Source organism: Ailuropoda melanoleuca, chromosome 4, assembly GCF_002007445.2.
Source record: "Ailuropoda melanoleuca isolate Jingjing chromosome 4, ASM200744v2, whole genome shotgun sequence".
In the NCBI taxonomy this organism is placed as follows: Eukaryota; Metazoa; Chordata; class Mammalia; order Carnivora; family Ursidae; genus Ailuropoda; species Ailuropoda melanoleuca.
Genome location: NC_048221.1, coordinates 123815113 through 123838521, shown reverse-complemented (window position 1 = coordinate 123838521; position 23409 = coordinate 123815113). Strand labels below are relative to the sequence as shown.

Here is a 23409-nt window from a genome sequence, read left to right as displayed (position 1 = left end):
AGCCACACGGTGATGACAAATGGCAGATACATGGGGCTGAGAGCTCAGAACAGAGCTCTGGGCTGGAGACAGCATCTGAAAATGTCCAGGCAGAGTTGATATTTAAAGCCATGTTCTGAGATCAGCCAGGGATCACAGTGGTGGTGGAGACGAGGTCCCTGCCCTCAGGGAGCTTACGTTTCTAAGGGGGTAGATAGAAGAATCCACTTCCTGTAATGTCAGAGTAGCCCGTCAAAGGCCAGTCCTCTCACTAGCAATGATCTGGACAAAAGCCAAAGCCACTTGTTTGCAGGTAACCAGGACTTGAGAGGTCAGGACCCCAGAGAGAAGGGGAGCTAATGAAGGTGACACTCAGTGTTACCTCTCCCCTCCCAGCATTACTGGTTTGTGAGTGGCACGGACCCAAGAGGCTCAAAACCAAGCAAAAAGTGATAGTTAAAAACCTGAGCACTCCAGCTAGAGGTTTCAGCAATTTCCTGGGGCGGGGAGACAAATTTGGGGTTAGAAATGCCCAGGCGAGCAAGACCTGAGGGCCAGGGCATCTGGGTGAAGAGAAGAATCTTAGATTAGTTCAAAATGCCAGGCCCTCCCCCCCACCCCCACAAGGCATTTGGAGATTCATAAGCAGCAGAGGCCAGGTAGTGAAGGGCTGAGACACTGGGAAGCTAAGCAGAGTTCTTGGCAGGGGAAACAAACTGGGAATCAGAGCCCCACTGAAGAGGAAGGGCCCCAGAAAACAACCTGGCCTTCCAGGGGGAGCCCTGGAGGGTGAGGCCCCAGGAGAAAAGGCAAGTGGGGAACTGGGCAGCCTTCACAATTCTGACAGGCAGCCTCGAATCAGCTCAACCCGGACTGGACTAGGATGGCCTTCCAATGCTCGCACCGCCTTCCGGAAAGCCAGAATAAATCCTGCGATGAGAAATAGTATCAGGCAGAGCCAAAAAAATATCTCCATACTAGAAACAGACCCACAGGTCATCCAGGTATCAGACTGACCTGATACAGACTTTCCAAAAGCTGGGATTCATATGGTCAAGAAAGTAAGTGACAAGATAGAGGATTTCTCCAGAGACCTGGAATCTCTGTACAAAAGCATCACATGGGAATTACAGTGGAATGGATAGAATTTGGAAACTGACATCCTTGAAGAAAGGCTGACGTTTTCCATCAGCCAGGAGGAAAGGTATCGCAGGGCAGGTGAGCGCACCTGAGGCCCCACTGGGGGGCAGCCTGCAAGGCCGAAAGGACAATGGAGAACAGGGTGGGGCTGGCAAGGCCAGCGTGCTGGCGAGGAAACTCAGGGAAGGTCAGGTGAAACCACGTTATGTTGGAATTTGAACGCTAGATGAAGAAATTCGATTTCTGTTCTGCAGAACGAACAGTAGAAGTTATGTTTGTGTCTCTGTTTGGGTTCAGTTTGCCACAAGGTCAATTTAGAAAAAGTAAAAAAAATGACGTTGTTTACATTTTACAAAATTACTCTTCTTTTCAAATGTCAGGAAAATACAATATCTGCACCCGTACTTAGAGCATTTTTAATTTCTCCTCCATCCTGAAAGGGTCTTATCTTTGGGGCTATTTTTATAAAACTACATAATAAGCCTATATTACCGTTTCTGACTGTAACATTGAACTTTTAAACAAATTTTGGTATTGAGCAAGACTTTTTTTCAGCTGGTTTATTTTGTCCTTCCTTCGCTGACCTTGTAAACTACTTAATTGCGAAATGTGGTTTGTCTCAGAGTGCCTCTTAACATTGTATTCTTTAAAATAGAGATTTTTCCATTGCATGGGAGACCAATAGCAGCATCTTCAACACATGCGCACACGAAGCAGGGTTCCTCATTCCACTTACTTAGAGACATATGGTTTTCATCAGCACTTCTCTCTTCTTGGCAGAAACCATGCTAAGGATTTAAATTTTATTTAGCAAATAGCCCACCCCTCTCACACCAAGCCCCTGTTTGCTGTTCTCTCTCTTCTTCTGTCCCCACTGTCCCTCCCTCCATTTCCGTTCCCAAAGAGTGCCCCCCATCTCCTGCCAGGCAAACCCCATTGATGGAGTCGCCCTGCCTTCCAGACCCGGCCAGTAGAGCCCTGCCTCAGGAAAGCAGCCCAAAGGCCTCTGGGAGTTGAAGCAGACCAAGCTGAGTGTGAACCATCTCTTGGAAGAGATGGTTCCTGAAATGAGATCGGCTGGCCAGCTGGGAGCCATTCTTCGCTGCCACAGACAATGGGCAGCTAATGACAATGGTTCCGGGACTGGAGACCCCTGAGATTTGGGGTGTCCTGCCCCCACGCTGATGGGGGGGAACCAAGTGCCACCCCCTTGCCACAGGCTCCCCCTCCCGCCCCCTCCCCCCACCTTCTGTTCCCACCAGTGCTTATTGTTCCTGGTGCCACTGGGAGGGAGACAGGAGGGTCCAACCTTAGTCACTGTCTAAGCGAGCAGCGAAGTTTGGTGATCCCTCAATCCCCTGACCATCCTTCATCTGGAGGCTGGCTGAGCCCCCCTGATGACTAAGCAGCCAGAAGGGAGTACCCGAGTGCTAGTGAGCCGGGCCCTACACAAAGTGGCATCGGCATCCTCGCCACCACCATATTTACTGCTACGTTGGACCACTTCTGCCTCCAACCTACCCTGAAGCCGTGTGTGCCCGGCTCTCCACCTCCACGGCTTCACCCTGGCCTCCTCTCTCGCCTGGACCCTGTGCTAGCCTCCCAGGGCATCCCCTTGATTCCACTCAGGCCTGCACGGAGGCAGAGAGGCTTTTAAAAACATAGATGCGAACATGTCAGGCCCCCATCGAAAACCTCTTCAATGGCTCCCTGTTGCACCTAGAGCAAAATACCCACTCCTCGCCATGGCCCAAGAGGCCCTGCCTGTCTGTCCAGCCTCACCCTGAGTGACTCTCCCTCCCCCACGACCCCACAACTGCCCTGGCCTCCCTTCAGTCCCTCAGAACTCCAGCATCCTCCACCTCCAAGGTCAGGAGCCAGCACAGCCTCAGTCTCCGCCCGAAGCTCAGGGCCGCACAGCTGCTACCCACACAGGAGAGTCTGGCGGCGGGCACAGTCACGAGCTCCGGCCTGGAGGTAAGATGGTCCCCTCCTAGGACTGGGCTCTAGGCCTCTGGACCTCATCTAGTCCAGCCTCTCATTTTCCAGCTGAGGAGACAGAGGCCCAAGCAGGGGCAGGGGTGTCCAACAGCTAAAATGAGTTTATGGAAGAACCAGCCCAGAAGCCTTGTGTCTTCACTCTTAGGCCAGTGCTCCTTTGCCCGCCCCAGGCCGCCAGGTCACAGACCATTGGCGGCAGCTCAGGAGCAGAGAGGAGCCAGGTCTACAGTTCAAGCAGCCTTCAGGGGACCAAATTCCAGTCTGACGGCTTCCCTCTGGGACCCGGATGCAATGGAGCTCTGATTTAGACAGATGAACATTTCCTGATGCTTCCCATAGGCTGGATGCTCCAGCAAATGCTGGGGACTTGCTAGGGCTTATCATTCTTTGACCATGTAGGGCTCTTGGGGCCCTGGCTTTGAATCACACACTAGGAGACCCTCAGCCTTATAGAGACAGATTGGCCCCAGGCAAGCCTCAGGGCTCCTGAAATCTGCCTGGTGGAAGGAGAGGGGGCCTTCCTATGGCTCAGCGTACCCCAGGGGCGGCAGGAACTGGGAAATAAGGGTTTGGGCTGTTTCCAGAAGGTTCCTGGATGGGGGAGTAAGGTGGGGCTAGGGAGGTGCTGACAAGGGAGGGGTGGTACCTGAGGGGGGGCAAGATATATCGGACTAGGCAGGTGGAGCCGACAGAAACATCTCTGAGCTATAGTCAGGCTCAAGCATCAAGAAAGACAACACTGGAATTTAAACAACCAACAAAACTATTCTGGCCATTTCTGCCATCCAGGGGGGTAGCGTACTTTCATATCAAGGGATGATGGATCTTCACATGCCTGTGGAGACTGGCAGGGGAAGGAGTTAAGATGAATAATTTGATTGTGTTAAAGGAAAAAGTAATTTCAAAGCTGGTACTTAATGTTTTCTGGGCAGGCAGAGACTGGCCCAGAGGCTGGGGCAGTGGGTGGGGAAGAGCTGCTCCAGAGGAGCTCTTGCTGTGAAGGGAGAGAGGGAAGGAGGAAGGAAGGGGGGGAGAGAGCGCGCTGGAAACAGGTGGAGGCTGGGCCTCAAGGAGATGAGATGGAGAAGGGGTAGGATGTGGCCAAGAGAATATCTGATATTTAACATTAAGGTGTGTTCTGTGCTAGGACACAGTGCTACTCTACCAGTTACATATAGGGAACGTGTGTTACATATGCCCCTATGCTAGGGTTACTGTTGGGAGATCAAGGAAAAGGATCTGTATTTTGCATTTGTCTTGACACCAGTCAGAGAAAAGAAAACAGCCTTGGAAAAGAGGGGGCAGTGGGGAAGAAGAGGGAGAGAAAGGAAGGGAGGAGAGTGGGATGGAGGGAGGAAAGAAGGAAAAAAAGAAAGGAATTCAATAGAATCAGTAAAAGGGGGTTGGGGGAAAAAATCCCCAGAAGTATTGCAAAAAACCCTGGGTTTCTTTCCATGGTGTGTTGAGAGTTTGATCCATTTTCTCTTGGATATTAAAAGGCAAGGAGATGCCATATGGCCAAGGACTTGGGAACACCCAAAATGGTAGACATTGAAATTTTAATCTTGTGTGTAATTTACTAAGTGATCAGGAAGAAGAAAGCAGGACACAGTGAGGTTCAGAGCAATTTACAAGGGGCACTTGAAGGGATTCATCACCTGGGAGTCTAAGCCCAGGACTGTTCTGTTCTGTCCTCAGCTCACCTTAACCAGGGGGATTATAGACCCTTGTAGGATCAGGAAGGAAGTGGGCTCACTAGTCCCTTCTACACACACACACACACAAACATCCTCAGATTATGATAAGGACAGGTCTGGCCCTACTGTCTTCCTGCCCCCTTCCTCTCGCTGTTCCTTAAATCCACTTCTAAATTATGGATTGGCTCATTAACAGCCAGTTAAGATGACTGAATGGTTTCATTTATATTTTAGGGCAGCCTGGGATCCTGTTGGCCATAAACGAGGACACATTCTTTTCTACTTTCCCTCCCACTTAAAATCTGAAGTTGCTCAAGGTGCTGGCCTCTGAGAACTCCCCATGATAGAGCCAAGGTGCTTTGTTCTTTATAGAAATGTAGATACCTCAAGTCATATATTGCTGTGACCAGGATCCCCCTAAAAGGCCCCCAGTACCTAATCCACAGGCATCAACCTTCTATTTTGAGTTCTTCAGAGAAGAGTTCATCTTGTACTTTATTGGAATGCAGTCCTTACAGAGAAGCTCCCCCAGGGACTCTAGTATGAACATCTCCCACCAGAGGGTGATGACCACCATGGGAGGGATCAAGGAACCATTTCAGATTGTGAAATGAATTGGGAATATTGAGTCTAGGGAAGAGCAAATCAGGAGAACACACAACTGTCAGTAAGAACTCTCACTTCTAAGTGAGAGAAATACAACAAATTAGATTAAGCAGGAAAAAAAATTATTGGCTTCTGTAAAAGAAATGATTGGCTGGGATCCAGTAGCTCAACAATGTCCTTGGGGTTTCCTGTTTCTCTCTCTCCCCTAACTGTCAATGTCTACTTGACATTGTCCATGGCTGGATCCTGTGCCTCAAATTATAGCCTGAGGGCTTGGTCTCACATCATCTTTGAGGACTGAGTCTCATACCATCTCTGAGGACACAGTCTCACACCATCTCTAAGGACTCAGTCCTCACATCATCTCTGAGGACTTGAATCACACCATCTCTCAGTTATTTTCTGTCCACATGGCAGGAGACCTCTTGGCCACCAGGAGACCTAGATCCATATTCTATCAGTTTAGACACCCCACCAGAAAGAGATGGTCTTTCTAACAGCTGTCAGAAAAGCCCTGGGCATGATTCACTAACCCAAACTTGAGTCACAGGCCCCTCCCTGAACCAGTACCTGTGGCCAGGAGGTCAGTTGCTCCTGTTGGGCCTGGGCGGGGTCACAGTCACATTCCCTGTTTGTGAAAAGACTGAAGTCAGCTCTACTCAAATCACATGGTATAGGTGCACCACAGAAAAGGGTTCTGTTACCACAGGAGGATTTAAGAGGTGCTGTCCAGACAAAGGCAGAAGATGTCCACTACAATGGTCTACAAATTTATAAGATACTCTGAAGGTTTTTCCTTTCTATATATTATGTTTGTTCCCATCACCCTCTTGCTTGATATCTTTCAATGCGCCCTGGGGCCTACAAGACAAAGTCTAGTTTCTTGGAACAGCTTACAAAGCCCTCTGTGCTCTGGCCCTGGCTTCTTGCTCAGCTTCACTGCCTACCGCTCTCTGCCTCGCTCTCCCCCGGGCATCCCTGCACCCAGATCCAGGCAGGCCTTTGTTCCTCACCCAAAGCATGGGCCAGGATCTCTCCTAATTCTGTACACCACGGCCAAAGATAACTTAACAACGCTCCCTGAAATCTTAGGCAGAAGGGGAAGGGAAGTACATACTAGAAAGTATCCTCTAACTGTTCTTAGAAGTGGCTCTGTTGAGAGCCCACAGCCCCTAGCTAACTTCAAAGTCTTTTACAAGCCCACTTCCCACCTCTCCTCCACATGGCCAGTGATAAATCTCCCACCACCAGGCATATCCCAATTATTCTCCTTCCAGATCTAAGTGATGACTCCACCCCAGCTCCTGGAAGTAGTTTCCCCCCTCCCCCTCTCAAATCTAAGATCTACCTTCCAAATCTTCCTGTCCTGCTCCAGAGTTTGCCTTTTCCATGCATTACTGACAATAGGGATATCAAAACAAAATACCTGTCAGGACATCTCCCCAAAACTGAGATGGTCAGGTTAAAATAGAAGAAAAGTGGGACAATCAATTCCCAGGTCCAGACTGGGCTGTGCCAGGCCCAATGTGGGTCATTTGCACAGCTATTTTCTCCAGTCTAAGCTGAAGAAAGAGCACTTCTCTCCCACATTCTTCTCCATCCCAGGCCCTTATCTTGTGCAAACAACTGATCCCAGAGTAACACACATCATTTTGCAAGAACACACCGATTTCAGGGATAGGGTAGTCTGATTCCAAATTAGGAGATGGTGGTGCTCTAAATAAAACAATGCTCAGAGGCAGAATTTCACAAATTCATTCAATGTATATTACTAAAGGGTAGTAGCATTTCAAACTAAGAAATTTCCTTTAAGGCCCCATCACTGTTCTTCCATACTCACCAAGAATGATAGGCATGTCTTTGCTTTATCATAAATAGCGTAGCTAAAAGGGCCAACTCAAGTATAGGCTAAAACAAAAGAACATCTTCTTTTTTTTTTGCATAAAGCAAATTTTAGTCTTTATCCTAAAAAGTACACAGCTTAAAATCCTAAAATGGCATTTTCCCCAGTTTAACAATACCCAACTTATTACAAATTCATTAAAAATTATAATTCCAGGACAAAGGACAATAAGGTTAGAAATTGGCTGAAGGTTTAAGAACTAGGATGATCGGTAGGGGAAGAAAGGGATAAAGAAAAGGGGGGTAATCAGAAGGGGGGATGAAACATGAGAGACTATGGACTATGAGAAACAAACTGAAGACTTCAGAGGGGAGGGGGTGGGGGAATGGGATAGACTGGTGATGGGTAGTAAGGAGGGCACGTATTGCATGGTGCACTGGGTGTTATACGCAACTAATGAAGCATCAAACTTTACATCGGAATCTGGGGATGTACTGTATGGTGATTAACATAATATAATAAAAAAAATTGGCTGAAGGCTAATTTCAAAGTTTTATCATGGGAAACCTTTTGACACATTTTATCAAAACCAAAAACTAATTGGACATGAGAATTTCCCAAACTTACTCCAAACAGCAAAATATTATATAATTGTTTAAAATTTTTATTTTAAAACATAGCTAACCAAAAAAAAAAGAAAGAAAGAAAGAAAGAAAGAAAGAAAGAAAGAAAGAAAGAAAGAAAGAAAGAAAGAAATGAAAAGGGAAAAAAGAGAGAGGAAGAAAAGAAAGAGAAAAGAGAAAATTTCTAAGCACCAGAAATGAAACAGAAACCATAGATGGTCAGAAAGGATAAACCCCAAAAAGAATAGGAGGTAGCAATAGTGAAATCACCCCATAAGAGACCTTAATAACACAGAACACTTACAGGACTCTTGTGAAAAATAACCTTTGTTGAAGATGAGCTCACAGACAAAAATTATAAAATATATGGAGAAGTCCAATGCCAAGATGGACATTCCACTGACCCAACAAAGGGAATAATTCACATCAGAGAAATTAGAGACTAAAAAGTTATCTGAAAAAGGGCCTTAAGTTTAATTAAATTTAAAAGATAAAGAAAAGGTAGAGTAAAAATTGTGAAATAAGGATGAGGATTTGCAATCTCTGACTATAATTTTGAGTTTGTCTATTTCTCTTTGCAGTTCTATGTGTTTTGTGTCATTATTTTGAAACTTCTTATTACATGAACGTACATGTAGAATTCCTATGTCTTCTTGATGAATTGATCCCTTTATCATTATGAAATGACCTTCTTTATCCTTGGAAATATTCTTTGCTCTGAAATCTGCTTTGTATGATATCAATATAGCTGTCTCTTTTTTTCAAGATTTATTTATTTATTTTAAAAAGAGAGAGAGTGTGGGGGGTGGAGAGGCAGAGGGAGAAGGAGAGAGAGAATCTCAGGGAGACTCCCCACTGAGAGCAGAGCCTGATGTGGGACTCAATCTCACCACCCTGATATCATGATCTGAGCCAAAATTAAGAGTCAGATGTTTAACTGACTGAGCCACCCAGTCATCCCAGTATGGCTTTCTTTTGATTAGTATTAGCATGGTATATCTTTATCCAAACTTTCACTTTTAACCTACTTATGACTATATTTAAAGTGGATTTCTTGGGGCGTCTGGGTGGCTCAGTCATTAAGTGTCTGCCTTCGGCTCAGGGCGTGATCCCAGGGTCCTGGAATCGAGCCCCACATCAGACTCCTCTGCTGGGAGCCTGCTTCTTCCTCTCCCACTCCCCCTGCTTGTCTCTCTCTCACTGGCTGTCTCTCTCACTGGCTGTCTGTGTCAAATAAATAAATAAAATCTTTAAAAATAAATAAAGTGGATTTCTTATAAGCAGTATATAGTTGGATCATGCCTTAAAAAAATGCAATCTCATAATCTATGCCTTTTAATTGTGATGTTTAGAACATTTATATTTAATGAGATTGTTGATATGTGAGTTTAAATCCACCATTTTGCTATTTGTGTTCCATGTTTCTCATCTGTTCTTTCTTCTCTATTTCCTCTTTTTTGAGTTACTTAATATGTTTTAAGATTCCACTTTATCTACTTATAGGATATCATATGGTACTTATTTTATCTTAGGTCTACCTCCTTTTTAACCCCAGTGTAGTATATCATAGTGTGGATGTACCATATAGCTTATTTACCTATGGGTAGAAACTTAAATATTTATTTTTTCAATTTTTAAATAATACCAAAAAATACTGCAGTTAATATCTATATGCATGCCTCTTTGTGCCTCTGTGTTTCTGTAGGATGAACTCTCAGAAGCGAAACCTCTAGGTCAAAGGTTATGTACTTTATACGTTGATAGAATCTGCCAAATTGTCCTCAATAAAATCTGAATCAATTTGTTCCACCAACAAATAGCAGTTCCCTACATCCTTGCCAACCTTAGATAAAACCAGTCCTCTTTTATTATTTTTTGTCATTCTATTGGGGAGGATTGCTGGTTATTATTGTTTTCAATTTGCATGTCTCTGGTTTTGGGTGTTATTACACATATTGACATATATTTATTGGCCATTTGTACTTCTGTGAATTGTGGGATGAATTGAGTCCCCACCTCCAAAAACTTCATATGTTGAAGTCCCAATGCCCAGCAGCTCAGATGTGACTATATTTGGAATTGGGCCTTTAAAGAAGTAATTAAGGTAAAATAAGGTCATGTGGTGGGCCCTAATCCAATGTGACTATGTCCTTAAACGAAGAGGAGGTTAGGGCACAGACCTATGCATGCACAGTAGAAAGACCATGTGAGGACACAGTGAGAAAGCAGCCATCTGCAAGCCAAGGACAGAGGTCTCAGAAGAAACCAAACCTTCTATGTCCTTGTTCTTGGACTGCTAGCCTGTAGAACTGTAAGGAAATTAATTTCTGTTGTTTAAATCATCCAATCTATGATATTTTGTTATGGCAGCCCTAGCAAACTAGTACACCTATCCATATATATTGCCCATTACTCTCCTGGATTGTTTATCTTTTTCTTATTGGTTTACAGGAGTTCTTTATGTATTACCAATAATAACCTTTTGTCTAGAGTGACCATATAATTTATCATTTAAACCAAGACACTTAGAGAATGACAAATACGGAACCAGCTAGGACACCAGGACAACCGGTATAAACCAAAACTATCCTGAGAAAACTGGAGTATATATCTGTTATATTTGCTGCCAATTTTTTCTCCAAGTATATTAATTACTTGCAAAACTTTTAATAGACCTTATTTTTAGAACAGTTTTACGTTTATGGAAAAATTGAGCAAAAAGTATAAAGAGTTCCCATATACCTCCTCCCCCCATCACAATTATTCCCTTCTTCCCTCCCCACCTGTTCATGCACAATTTTTCCTATTATTAACATCTTACATTACTGTGGTACATTTGTTATGACTGGTAAGCCAAAACTGCTATGTTATTATTAACTAAAGTCCATAGTTTACATTAGGGTTTACTGTCTATGCTGTACATGTTGCGGATTTTGACAAATGCATAGTATTATCTGTTCACCATTACAATATCATTCAATATTACCATCTTAAAAATGTCCTGTGCTCCATGTCTTCATCTCTCCCTGCCTCCTTCAGAAACCCTGATATTTTTACTGTCACTATTGTTTTGCCCTTTCCAGAATGTCATATAGTTGGAATCATACAATATGTAGCCCTTCAGACTGGTTTCTTTAACTTAGCAATATGTATTTAAGGTTCTTTCATGTCTTTTCATGGTTTGATAGCTCCTTTTTTATTGCTGAGTAATATTCTATTGTATGGATGTACCATTGATGGTTAATCCGTTTACCCACTGAGAATATCATGGTTGCTTCCAACTATTGGCAATTATGAACAAAGCTGCTATAAATATTTGTGTGCAAGGTTTTGTGTAGCAAAGTTTTCAACTCATTTGGGTAAATACCTGGAAATGCAATTGCTGGGTTATATGGTAAGTTTATGTTAGCTTTGCAAGAAACCACCAAACTGTCCTCCAAAGTGGCTGTACCATTTGCATTCCCACCAGCAATAAATGAGTGTTCCTGTTTCCCCACATCCTCATCAGCATTTGGTGTTGTCAGTGTTTTGGATTTTAGCCATTCTAATAGATGTGTAGTAGTATCTCATTGTTGTTTTAATTTGCAGTTCTCTAATGACATATGATGTTGAACATCTTTTCATACGCTTATTTGCCATCTGTTTATTGTCTTTGTTCAGATCTTTTGCTAGTTTTTTAATTGGGTTGGTTTTCTTCTTTCTGATGAGTTTGAAGAGTTTGTAATATATTTTGGATACAAATCCCTTATGAGATACATCTTTTGCAAAGATTTCTCCCAGCCTGTGTCTTATATTTTTATTCTTTTAACAGTGTCCTTCACAGAGCAGAATTTTTTAATTTTAATGAAGTCTAACTTAGCAATTTTTTCACTCATGGATTGATTTGGGGTCTAAAAAATCACTGCCAAATCCAAGGTCACCTAGATTTTCACCTATGCTATCTTCTAGAAATTTTAAATTTTTGTGATTTACATTTAGGTCTATGATCCATTTTGAGTTAATTTCTGTGAAGAGTGTGAGGTCTGTGTCTTGATTAATTGTTTTTGCATGTGTATGTCCAATTGTTCTAGCCCAATTTGTTGAAAAGGCTGTCCTTTCTCTGCTCCTTTGTTGAAGATTATTTGACTATATTTATATGGGCCTATTTGTAGGGTCTGTCTTCTATTTCATTGATCTTTTGTTCTTTCACCAATGTCTTGATCACTGTAACTTTACAGTAAGTCTTGAAATCAGGTCGTATCAGTCCTTCAACTTTGTTCTTCTTCAATATTGCGGTAGTTATTCTGGGTCTTTTGCCTTTCCATATGCACTTTAGAATCTGTCAATATCTACAAAACAATGTGGGATTTTTGGTTGGGATTGCATTGAATCTTTGGGTCAAGTGGGGAAGAACTGACAACTTAGCAATTATTGGGTCTTCTTATCCGTGAACATGTATTTTTTCATTTATTTATATCTTCTTGATTTCTTTCATCTGAGTTTTGTAGTTTTTTTCATATATATTCTGTACATATTTTGTTAGGTTTATATGTAAGATCTTCCTTCCTTCCTTTCTTCCTTTCTTTCTTTCTTTCTTTCTTTCTTTCTTTCTTTCTTTCTTTCTTTCTTTCTTCTTTCTTTCTTCTTTTTCTTTCTTTTTCTTTCATGCTAATGTAAGTTCTGTTGTATTTTTAATGTCGAATTCTAATTATTCATTGCTGGTATATGGGAAAACAATTGACTTTGGTATATTAACCTTGTATTCTGCAACCTCGTTATAATCACTTATTAGTTCCAGGAGTTTTTTGTTGATTCTTCTATATAGGCAACCATGTTATCTACAAACAAAGACCATTTTATTTCTTCTTCACATTTTTTATATCTTTTATTTCCTTTTGTTGTTGTTGTTGTTGTTGTTCTTTTGCATTAGCTAGGTCTTTCAGAACAAGTTAAATAGGACTGGGTAGAGGGGACATTCTTGTTCTCAATCTTAGAGGAAAAACATCTAGTTTCTCACCATTAAGTATGTTAGTGTTAATTAACTTTTTTTAAACATAAAAATTAATAAAAACAAATTTAAAATATGGCTCTATGTATTCTAGGTTTTGTGTTTTGCTTAAAAAGCAAATTTAAAATAACAGAATAATAACATTTTCTGTAGTGTTCTAGATTGCAGGCAGAGAATCAACAGTAAAATAATGTCAATAGCCTGTTCCTGGTAGATTACACAGCAGCCCAGGCTCAAGAAGATTCTTAAGATTCTTAAAAACACCTTCCCTATACCAAGGTTATAGAAATATATTCCTATATTTTCTTATAATACAATTGTATTTCTTGTAACACAACACCATTTTGTTCTTTACCTGCACCTCTTTAATTCATCTAAAATTTATTTTGCATATGGTGTGCGGTAGGGGTCTATGGTAGATAAATACTATATATTGGCTGGATCAAAATTCATATCAACCCCTTTCTGGTGTGTCTTACTGTATTGCAGGGACTTCCTTGAAGTTAGAATTCCAGACGTAGTGGATATTCTCCCAATTAAATTCTTTTGGGATCTGCCACAGCTCTTAGTCAATGACTGAGCATAGAGAGGAAATAGGGCATGTCCATTTCTTCCCCTTATAGAGGGACTCCTTTATGGGCAATCTTTCTGGTGACCAAGACTTTCTCAAGGCTACATCACAGTCTGAGCCTTTTTCTACCCAGTCTTCCTTCCTCTCCCTTTCACATGTCAGGCCTGTACCACAGTCTGAAGGATTTGCTTGTTACCCCTGCTCCCTCTCCCCTTTACCTTTCACAGGCATTATCCCAACAAATCTCCTGCCCTCTAATTCCATCTTGGTGTTTGCTTCCTAGAAGACCTAGACAGATAGAGCTCACATGAAGCTTTGACTTATATGAGAAAAAGGCAACACAGCTTCCATTCTACTAGCACAGATCCTGGCAATGGTGGTGTGGTTTTGGAACAGTATCCATGGCAAAAACTTCCTGCTATTCAGCAGCTTCCAGACTGTAGCAGTGACAGCATCTCTTTCAGTGGCTCAGTTCTGTGCCGTGGCTTTAGAAGTTATTCTGGTAAGTTCAACCTGAAATCTTTTTCTCCAATACTCCCTGCAATTCTGGCAGCTCTGCACACCTTCCATAAATTCCTTTCTGATTAAACTAAGTAGAATGAATTCTTTTTTCAGGAAGTAAAATCATCACCAATATAATATATAAATATTTTACCAAGTGGATAATCTATTGTTCGAAAATCAGTCTAAGCACTCAATCCTTTCCCAGAGATTTAAAATGCTCTGTTAGCATAAGATAGATTTCCATGGATCTCTTTCTGTACTCTGTTTCATTGTTTGTGTTATCTGTTCTTACACCAATATCACTCCATTTTGACCACTTTATAGTAAATGTTTATATGTGAAAGAGCAATTTCCTCCCCATTGTTCTTACTGTATAAAAATATGCCTGGCTATTCTTGTGCATTTTTTCCTTGGTGACTTATAAAATTAGCTTGTAGAGCTCCATTTTAAAAACTCTTATTAAGTTTTTATTGGTATTTCACTGAATTTATAGATTAATTTGGGGAAAACTTACATCTCTACAATATTGGATCTTCACCAGTACCCATTTATATTACACATTGGCTAAATGGCTTGGGAGTGGGCCTGAAGCTTGAAGGCACAGGGCTATACCAGGCAAATGGACTTGGCAAAGAGTAGATTATTGGTGTCTTAGAGAGAGTGAGAGAAGTTTTGCAAGATGGTGGGAATGCAAGCCAGACCACCTGGAGTTAAGAAGTGGTTTGATGACAATATATTGAAGTATAAATAACCATCTTACATATAAAAGGAAGAACTTCAGGTCATATACCATGGCTGAGTAAGGGACTCTAGAGTCATGAACTCTTCCATGAGAACTATCTCTTTGATGTAACCAAAAAAGTTTCTCAAGTTCTAGGTATCATCAAGATGGGATTGAAGAAGAAACAACACTGAAGGCTCCAGAGAACTTGGAGCCAGAGGAGAATGGAGGAAAATGTCAGGTTGTGGTTCCTTGAGGACCAAGGTAACTGAAAGGGAGCTTGGCAGATGCTATGGGAGAATGAAATGGGACTGGGAAGGGAGGACAGACTTTTGGAGAGTCAGGAAAAAGGGGACCAGCCTTAGAAGAGACCAGATGTGAGCTGAAACAAGAGCTTTACAGAGTCACAACATCCCTATGCAAGATTCACCTGCAACAGTGACCACAGATTAGTCCCATGCCCACTATCTGGACAAAGATGCCCATTGACAAAGTTTCCTTCCTCAATCCTTCCTCTGCAGGAAGAAGCTTCAGTTCTCAATACCACTAGCTTCGGTATGTATGGTTACTGGCGACTCAATGCAAGTGGGGAATGAGGGTCCACGAGGGATTATATCTCCTTCCCAGGGCCAGAGCTTCAAGCTCCGGCTGGTGACAGAGGGAAGTGTCAGAGAAGGTAGGGAGCTACCCTGGCACCTGCTATAAGCTCTCATACTGGAATATTCTCCAGATTTCTTCCAGACTGAGCTAAGATCTCTGGAGACATTTGGGTCACCACAGCCACTGTTGGCCTCCAGACTGGATCTTTTTTTTTTCCTACCTTTTTATAATGAAACATCTGGATAACATTTCAGAGCTTATATTCATTATCTCATTTGATCGCCTAAAAACACTAAGATTTAGGGACAGCTATAATTACTGAGAGAGAAACTGAGGCTCTCTGGATAACATTTCAGAGCTTATATTCATTATCTCATTTGATCGCCTAAAAACACTAAGATTTAGGGACAGCTATAATTACTGAGAGAGAAACTGAGGCTCTCTGGATAACATTTCAGAGCTTATATTCATTATCTCATTTGATCGCCTAAAAACACTAAGATTTAGGGACAGCTATAATTACTGAGAGAGAAACTGAGGCTCTCTGGATAACATTTCAGAGCTTATATTCATTATCTCATTTGATCGCCTAAAAACACTAAGATTTAGGGACAGCTATAATTACTGAGAGAGAAACTGAGGCTCTCTGGATAACATTTCAGAGCTTATATTCATTATCTCATTTGATCGCCTAAAAACACTAAGATTTAGGGACAGCTATAATTACTGAGAGAGAAACTGAGGCTCTCTGGATAACATTTCAGAGCTTATATTCATTATCTCATTTGATCGCCTAAAAACACTAAGATTTAGGGACAGCTATAATTACTGAGAGAGAAACTGAGGCTCTCTGGATAACATTTCAGAGCTTATATTCATTATCTCATTTGATCGCCTAAAAACACTAAGATTTAGGGACAGCTATAATTACTGAGAGAGAAACTGAGGCTCAAATAGATTTTTTTTTACTTGCCAAAGGGCACAAAATTACTCAATGATCAAGCTATTTCACTTAGTAAATGTTTCTTCAGGGCCTACCATGTGCCTAACACACTGGAGACCCAGAGCTGAAAGACCTGTCCACGCTCATCAGGAGCTCCCGGACTAGTGTGCCCACAGTCACGAACAGGCAGTTCTAAAGGAGTATTATTACCCTGGGAATGCTTGGTACCAATCTAGAGGTTACACAGGAAGAAGCCCCCAGGATGGCCTGGGAGGGTCTTCAGAGACATAGAGGCAGCATTTGGGCTGAGACTGGAAGAATGACTAAGAACTTTCCAAAGAGTACAGTGGTATTCCAGGAAGGGAACAACGTGGGCAGAGGTAACCCACATGAGAGGACGCAGAGTGTTCACAGAAGCTATAAGTTGTTCTGGATCACTGAGTCACAGCGGTGGGAGAGGGGGGTGGCACGGAGACTGGGACTGACTAGGCTGAAGGGGAGTTCATTTGTTGGCCAACATGCATGCAAGGCACAATCCTAAGCTCGTACTAACTCATGGAATCTTTCTCTTGCCTTGGGGCTGGGGCCCTCTGAGCATAACTTACCCTGCAGAGCCCCTGTGGGATCAGGCTGGATGCCCTCTGTGCGACTTCATCCGCGCCCTGACCTGGGTTCCTCTGTCCTGCCCTGCTTCTCTCTCCCCTACCACCTCCCTGGGATCACTTCCCAACAAATGCTCATCTCAGGGATTGTCTGGGAAACCCACACTAAACACCTGCTTTATTTTTTTTAAGATTATTTATTTATTTATTTATTTATTTGACAGAGAAAGAGAGAGCACAAGCAGGGGGAGTGGCAGGCAGAGGGAGAAGCAGGCTTCCTGCTGAGCAGGGAGCCCTTTGAAGAACTCAATCCCAGGACCCTGGGATCATGACCTGAGCTGAAGGCAGACGCTTCACCGACTGAGGCACCCAGGTGTCCCCAAACACCTGCTTTATTATTTTCAACCACTAATGGCTACTTGGCACCATGTGACATTTTATTTGCTCACTGTCTGTCCCCTTCCACTAGAATATAAGCTCCACGAGGGCAGGGACCTGACCTATTGTATCCACTGTGTTTTCCCGTGCCTGGAATAGTGGCTGGAGCATAGTAGGTATTTTGTGCCAAAAGATATTTTGCTGAATAAATGACCTCAATTAATTCTCGCAATGACCCTGTGAGGTAAAAATTATCAACCCATCTTGCAAATGAGGAGACAGTCTCGAAGAAGTTTAATAACGTGGCTAAGTTGAGGTGCCTGGCTGGCTCTAGAGCCAGTCGAGCATGCGACTCTCAGTCTCAGGTCGTGAGGTTAAGCCCCACATGGGGCATGGAGCCTACTTTACAAAAATAACTAAGTAACTTGGCTAAGTTGACACAGATAGTGCCGAGCACAGCCAGGGTTCCAAACTCTGCCTGTGCGACTCCAAACCAAAGCTTAGGCTTTTAAACCCAAGGCCATGTTTGTAATTTCCAGAACATTCCAGTGTGAAGAAGTCTACTGAAGCTGCTTCTTTTGCAAAGAAATATCCTTCTTACTCCTTACCCCACCCCCCAATTGACTACCTCCGTGCCCTGTGAGCCCCTCTGGTCCCTGGACAGATTCTGGCTCTTTCTCACGCTTGTTTCCTCTTTTTCTTCCGTGAAATCCTTTAGGATAAGACTTGACCTTACTCATCTCTGCTTCCTTAGCACCATGCTGGAGCCTGAGAGAACACTAGAATCTTTGAATGTTTGTTAAATGGAAGAAAGGAAGGACTTGTCAGGTTTGCTCATTTCTGGGGTATAAATACTTCTCCCGTGGCCCATAGCAAGCTAACCCCCCTCTCTGTTACTGAAATGCAGAATTGGAAAAAAATATGCACAGTTGGCTTTCAGGAGCCAGAACATCTCCAGTGCTTCACTGACTACGTCCACTTTATTTAGGAGAAAACCGAGATTCAGAAACTTGCTTGAATTCACACAATAAGTACCAGCGGGTATAGGAATGAAGCCCAGGCCCGATCGCCTGAAAGCTCCGTACCCCTCCCCCTGTGCCACATGTCCGCTCTCTGCTGAGGCTGAGGGGGGCTGTCTGTGCTCATGGAAGGAGTCAGAACTTAAAATCAGAAGATGGAGGTTTGGAGCCTGGCTCTACCACTTCCTAGTTGGGAGACGTAGTGGCACCGTCAGCTTCCCTTAACCCAAGGCCTCAGTCTCCTCATCTGTTAAATGGGAGAGAGTGAACAACATACGTGGTTTCTCTGTGGTTTCAGTAAAGATGGCCAGCAGAGCTTTGTGGCAGAAAAGCTCAGTCTTGAAGCAAAAGCAACACCCCACAGTGGGATTGGGGGGAAGGAACTGCTCCCCAGGGAGCCTGTCTGCTGCAAGGACACTGTTTCCCGCAGCTCTTGGAGCTCCCATCTGGCCTCCTTTTGCATGGGGGTCTGTCACCAAAGGCAGGTGGAAGCATCCAGGGATGCCTGCTTCAGTCCTTGCACAGGCTCCGCCCCTCAACCTGCTAAATCCTAACCTTCCAGTGCAGGCCCCTCCCCTTCGCCTCTCCCCAGGAACTCAAGCCCAGCAAAAACCAGAACCTTCCCAGAGCTGCTGGAATCCTGTAGCCCATAAATCAGGATGCATCCTGAGCCGCAGGACCCAAGGAGTATTCTGGTGATTGTTTCCAAACGTCATCCTGTATCCCACCAACCTCAGACCCCAGCCCCCAAATTAGGGCATCTTCCACCAGCCCCCATAAGGATTTCTGGGCTCAAATCTCCCTCCTTTGACATCCAAGTAACATGTTGTGGAAAGGGCCCTGTGGCAGGGCTCAGGGCTCCTGGGAACCATTCCCTGCTCTGTGGCGTGACCAGGAGGGAGTCCAGCAGCCCCTCAGAAGCCACACTCTTGCCCAGCCCCACTGACGTGGAAGGAGGGAGGCAGGGCTTTGAGGACCTTTGTGAGTGGGAGACATTGTGCTCTCTGGGGACCAAGGCTATCCTCAATCATGCAAATTCACACACACACACACACACACACACACACACGTGTGCACACTCCCATCTATACCATCCGGAGCCTCCCTGGATTTCAGAGATGCACATTGTGATGTTAACTCCGGGCCTCAGAAGAAGCAAAAGGTATTTCCGGGTGACCCGAATGCCTGCGGAGCATGTAGGGAAGCAGAGGAGGGAAGGCATGGGCTGGAAACTGAGAAAACAAGAAACAGGAGGAGGGATTTCCTGAGTGGAGCGGCTCCTGGAGCTGACCTCAGGAGGGACAACAGCCCTGGAGTTCACTGACTGCTGGCACCAGCAGCCGAGGCCTTCCAGAGGGCAGGTTCGGCCTGGCGCTGAGGTCTGAGAAAGGGACGTGGGTCTGATAAAGGGACGGCTCTCTCTGAGTGGCCGGGAGCTCAGAGAAAGAGCTTGAGGATGGAGGAAGGTTAGCCCATGACAAGGACAGGACATCCCTCCCCAGTGGGCTGGTACAAGCAGCCAGCCCAAGCGAAATCACAGAGGTCAGGGGTGTCCTTGTCCTGGCTCGTATGCAATGCCATTCCAGTGCTTTCCTTTAACTATGTGCCTGAGGGGTGGTGTGGGCAGAGGAGGCTGGGGACAGCAGAGCTGAGAAGCAGTGGTGGCCTGGGCATCAAAGGGACAGGTAAAAGGTACTGAGACATTCTGTGGGAACCTGAGCCAAGAGGGGGTGATTAGCAAGGAGGGGAGAATCCAATAGGCCAGGTAGCTCTAATCATGGGACCTCTCATGTGACATCACCCTGGTGAATTGACCATTCTCCCAGACCAGACCTTGTCAGGGTCTCAGAACAGATCCAGCCCCTGGGGCTGACTTGCCAATCCCATTCCCCAGAGTTGGGAACCTGCAGAGCAGCCTTGGCCAACACGTTCAACCCTAATGAGGGCTCTGAAGACCCCCAGCCCCCACCCCACCTGCTGCAGACTGCCCCTGGAGCCCCTGGACAGCCGAGGCTGTGAGTGTGGGATCTGGGCAAAGTCTGATGGCCACTCCCTCCTAGCTGGTGAAGCCCAATCACGTTCTCAGCCCACATCAGGACATGGGGCTTGGGCCCTAGAGTATTCTAGATGGTGTTAAACAGACATTGCCCCCTGCCGCTCAGGGCTCCTCTTTGCCTCTCCCAGGTCCATCACCCCCACCTGCTCTGCCCCCAGGCTTGGAGTGTAGGGAGTCCGTTTCAATGTATTCACCCCAAGCCTGCCTCCCAGCAATCACCCTCACAAATCTCGGTGGGCGCTGAGAGGTGGCAAAGTCATTGGTCCTATAGTTGCAGACGACCTTGGCCGCCTTCTTCACAGGGTGAGCCTAAGTCTCTGAGGGCAGCTTCCGGGAGTTGCCTGAGGGCCTGCTGATGAAAGGGGCCTTGGCCTCTCCCAAGGCAGATGTGGAATTCCTGAGAACGTAGGCCTCCACGCACGGGATGTTAAAGCTGGTGAGGAGGACCTGCTAGGACCTCCCCGTGCGCCCCCCACACGACACAGATGATGACCCTGAGAGCCACAGCAGCGACACAGCGACTCCCCGGTCACGGAGATTGGTTCCGGACCGCCCTGGGGCTGAACCTGAGCCTCGTGGTTTCTCCTGCAGCTCACCCTCCTGCTCGGGAACCCCTGCTCAGTCATGGAAACACAGGAAGCTCTCCTGAGCCTGGGCGAGGACCCCGCATCGCTGCCCACTTTCCCAGGATGGGCGTTGGTAAGGGCCGGGGCGAACTCTGGCCAGGGCAGGAAAGTGCTGTCTAAACATGCAGCGGGGCCTGCGTGTCTGGCTCGGCTGGCTGTCACCCGGGCCAGGTGGGCCTCTGACACACAGCAGGAATTTTCCATTCGCGCATCCTCTGGCTGGTTGGGATCCAAGGCATTTTTTAGCTTTTTTTTTTTCCCCTCCAGTTGTCTCCCCTGCCCCCTGAAATTTCACCCTGGGGTCCAGAGCGCAGCTTCCTAAATTCTCAGGGAGGCTTCAGGGAGTCCCACCTTTCGCCACCCAGGAGCTACCTGTTAATACTAAAATACAGAATTTTAGAACGTAGGAGCCAGAAAAATGCTTTTTAAAAAATCTACACGGTGCAATTGGAGTTCAGAGAGAAAGGTAGCATGCCCCAGTCCACGCCACAAGTGAGTGGCACAACCAAGATCAAACACAGGTCTGTCTGCCCCTGACACTTATATTTCCGCTGTGCCAGTTGCCCAAGGTTAGGAGCCAAGGTCACTGAGAGACACCATAAGCCATGTGAGAGACTTGCAAAGATGAAGCTGCAAGCAGGAGCTGAGCCACCCAGATGGGGAAACTGCCAGATCACACCTGCCCTCATTCCTGTTCCTGGCCTAGCAACAGTTCCAGTAGCTCCGCTCAAAGGCAAGGCCAGTGGGTGGTGGTGGCGGCCTTCAAGGGTCTATGATCCCCCATCCTGCATCACAGTGGTGGCGATGTTTCCTGGGTCGGGGCGAACTTGACCCTGTGTCCAGGGCATTCATTGAGCAGTAATAAGGGCCCTGGCCTGGTAAACATGTGTGAGACACAGGCAGAGAGTCTGGGTCCACGTATCGGAGCTTGAATCATGTGGGATCTTTGTCACACTGGGGGGGGGGGGCTGCAGTAGGCTGCCAGAGGCAGGACGTTTGTCCCCGAGGCAGGGTCCCTGGTGGTTAGAGCCATACCTATGCCTGCAAGCCAGGTTCACAGCCAAAGGGAAAAGACTGACTCCCAAGTTGAGCAGCATTCTGCAGGCTCCTCCCTTGGCCCCTGGGAATGTTCTGCAGAGTCATAAATAGCATGCAAGATGGAGGGTCTTCAAAGAGCAGGAACTCCGGAGCCCCCAGCCTTGTTCAGGGAGGTGGAGGTGGGGGAGGTGATGGCAGGGAGACCTCTTTGCCCATTAGGCCATTTGGCCTATGCAACCTCAACCTCCATGAAACTTCTAGAATGAGGTCCCCAGTGACCAGCCTTGCATTTCTCAGAGTAAGTTCTGTGAAATAAAAATCAAAGGGTGCTAGAGAAAAAAAAAATGTTGCATGGTCAATAAGGTTAAATCAATCATGGTTCCTCAAACGTATTACAGATTTCCCACGGATCTCGTGACGCAGTGGTTCTCAGCCAGAGGCAAAGCCATCCCCCAGGGGACATTTGGCAATGTAGCCAGACATTTTGAGTTGTCACAACTGGAGCAGTGCTATTGGATGCTGCCAACCATCCCGCCGAGCCCAGGACAGCCCCGCCACACGGAATCATCTGGTCCAAAATGTCAACAACGTCGAGATGGAGAAATTCGGGCCTGGAGCATTGCAAACTCCCAAGAGAAGTGCCCAGGGTCCGCAGTGAAGAGAACAGTGGTCATTCTTTGGGGGCGCTCAGGATATGCTCTCCCTCCCTGCGTGTGAGGATTTCCTCTATGCTGGGAGCCACAGCTGCCTGATAGCGGCCCGTTCCCATCGTCCCACCTGTCCTGCGGTAGGGTGCAGGCACGTGACCTCACTCCACCAACAGGATGCATCTCCCCAGGCTTTGAACCCCAAGCTCGAAAGGCAAAACAGCAGGAACGCTGCGGAACCCATTCTGGAGAGGATGGTGACAGCCGTGGCGGTGGCTACCCGCTATTTCCAGGGGCCATCCTGATGGCAGTCCTGGTGGCAGCGCCCAGTGCGGGTCGAGCTGGCGGCACAAGCTAACGTGTCTGTGTCCAGTGGCGGCCGCCGTGGGGTCTTCCTGGGCCAGTCCTACAATATGCCTTTGGGTGTTGTTCCCGGCAGCTTTGCCTCTGACCTTGGTCTTCTGGCCCTACCGGAGGTTCTGTGAGCTCCCCAAGATCCTTGAAGCTTCAGTTAGCAGAGTTGTCTTCTAATGATTGCGAACAAGAACTAATTCTGAGTGATGCTTGGTTCCCCAAATATATTTGAGCGAAGTTCTTTGTTTTGTAGAACATTCCAGGAATCTTTGTTCCATGAGCCAACCTTGAAGAACACTGACCAAAAATGACAAAGAGGGATTCCTCTAACCTCTGCTCCAGCCAGAACCAGACCACGACCCACCTCTACCCAAGGCTGCTGGCGACACTCAGCACGTCTCTCCCGGTCCTCGCTGCGTCAGGGCTGGCCCGCAGCTGCGCTCCTCCCTAGCGCCCGGAATAACCGCTGCTGGG

At 45.7% G+C, this 23409-nt stretch overlaps 1 long non-coding RNA gene across 2 annotated transcripts; it reads left to right on the top strand.

The window, feature by feature from the left end:
- Nucleotides 1–1914: 1914 nt before the first annotated feature.
- On the top strand, nucleotides 1915–22555 carry LOC117802044. Of its 2 annotated transcripts, none has more exons than XR_004625060.1 (3): nucleotides 1915–3096; nucleotides 20862–20969; nucleotides 22333–22555. It is a non-coding gene; the product is annotated as an uncharacterized LOC117802044 (long non-coding RNA). The 2 variants fall into 2 exon arrangements; XR_004625059.1 differs by lacking the exon at nucleotides 22333–22555 and adding an exon at nucleotides 21457–21590.
- Nucleotides 22556–23409: the final 854 nt, after the last annotated feature.